Consider the following 2168-nt stretch of genomic DNA (forward strand, 5'->3'; position numbering starts at 1 on the left):
ATCATACTATCTAACATGGATGGGAATGCTTATAATCATATCATAATCTCATGTTCTAATATCGTGGGCATTCTAACAATATACACATGTCACAATGATAGCGTGGAAACCATATAAACATAAGAGGATCACAAGCATGTCACATTTAGTTTATGTTTTGGGCTATAAGGCATGATTTCTACTCTTCTAAGAATTTTATCAAACACCTTGCATGCACAATTTTGGGCATAGGTGAAATCATCAAATTAAACATCATAAGCAATTAAATTTGTGGATTCTATCTTGCATGTTAACATAATATCATGAAAAACACACAAACATTCCAACTTTGAAATCAGTCAATGTCAACAACATGATTACAAATAACCTACAACATAAATACCATGATTTATAGATAAAACAAGGTTCTTGAGCTTCATGGATGAAAGGAATCCATGAATGAACATAGTGCATACCTTGGTTCATAATTACACAAAGATTGATGGAGGAAATTCTTGATTTTGAATCTTCTACGAAAAGCCCTAGGTTGTTTCTTGAGAGGTTTTTGAGAGAAGAGAATATATTTTGGGTTCCCAATAGCTGAATCTCATGTTAATGGGATTAAATAGGGGTGGTAAATTAAACCTTTTAACCCTAGATGCATCTTCTAATTTCAGTAAAATTTTCCCAAACTAAACCCCTGGCACAACGCGCGCTATCACGCCGTGTCACTGGAATTTGACAATTGGGAAACTAAGGAATCGCACGACATGGAACCATAGCGTTGCCACTTTCTTTGTGACTTGGAAGTTTAGTGCGACACAAGGGAAATAGCACTGAGACACTGGAAAAGGACGATTGCCATTTTAGCATGTGGCGCGGTGCGTCACTGACCAATATGGCGCTGTTTTATGACGGAAACTTGAAATAGTCATAACTTCTTACCCGGTTATCGGATTTAAACGAATCTTATATCGATGGAAATCTTATTAAATTTTCCACGTGACAAAAAATGAAAATATTAAAAATACCACGTGTACAAAAGTGGTTCCCCCACTCTCTCTCTCTCTCTCTAATGGCTCTCTCTCTTCATCCCTACCCTCTCTCTCGCTCGCACTGGTCACCGGCCCCCATCTCCATCGCCGACCCAACCCGACCTCCAATCCCGAAGTCCGGTCCCCGACGCCGACCTCCGGCGCCGCCTTAACGGCTCTCTCTCTCCCTACCCTCTCTCCATCTCTCTCGCACCGGTCCCCGGTCCCCGGCGCCGTCGCTAACCTTCGGCAACGACCCGACCCAACCTCCGGCTTCGACCTCAGGTCCCCGGTGCTGACTCGACCCGACCGCCGGCTCCGACCTTCGGTCCCCGGCGCTGACCCGACCCAACCACCGGCTCCGACCTCTGGTCGCCGCTCCCCGCCACCCTCCGGCGCCGACCGCCAGTTCCAAGCCGTCCCCCCTTGCTGTTCATAGCTCCCCCACCCTTACCTATCCTGTCCGTACCCCTCCTCCCCCCGGCGGGGTACACCAGCCCTCTCCCCACCTCGCCATTCAGCCAGCCGCCGCCCGATCTCCAGCCGGCAACTCGGTCTCCAATAGCCGAAGCTCGGTCTTCAGCCGCAACTCCATCTGCACCCGCCACGCCGTCTCCAGCAGCCGCAGCTCCAAGCGAAATCCGGTGACTTATAACCTTTGTTATTTCGTTATTTCATATTCCATTTTATTTCATTATTTCATATTCCATTCTTAGTATTATGCTAGTAGTAGCCCCTGTACCTTGACTTGCGTGGGATTTGTGGACATTTTCTGTTGTCTGTTGTTGCTGTTGCTGTGGTCGTTTCTTCCACTGCTTCGAATTGGGTTATTAGCGGGGAACCTGCATTTGGGGCTGTGGGTGTTGATTCCAGCGGTGTTTGCCCCCTAATTGAGTATAGTTTTGTTTCGGGAGTATTCCTTTGAATTTGTGTGAGCCTTGTATTTCCTTGCTGCTGCTTTGATACTACCACCGTGTATATCTTTATAGTTTCCTATACTTTCGTGTAGTTATGGCTGTGGGCGGTAATGGGTGGATAGGGTCATATCCGAGGGGGTTGGGGCGTGGGGCCGTGGTAGGGGCGGGGGATGAGGAGAGGGCGGGAGTGAGAGGGAGGCCAAGGTTTAGCCGCGGGGGGGGGGGGGGGGGGGGGGGG

The sequence above is a fragment of the Capsicum annuum genome, chromosome 6 (genome assembly GCF_002878395.1).
Source record: "Capsicum annuum cultivar UCD-10X-F1 chromosome 6, UCD10Xv1.1, whole genome shotgun sequence".
NCBI lineage: Eukaryota > Viridiplantae > Streptophyta > Magnoliopsida > Solanales > Solanaceae > Capsicum > Capsicum annuum.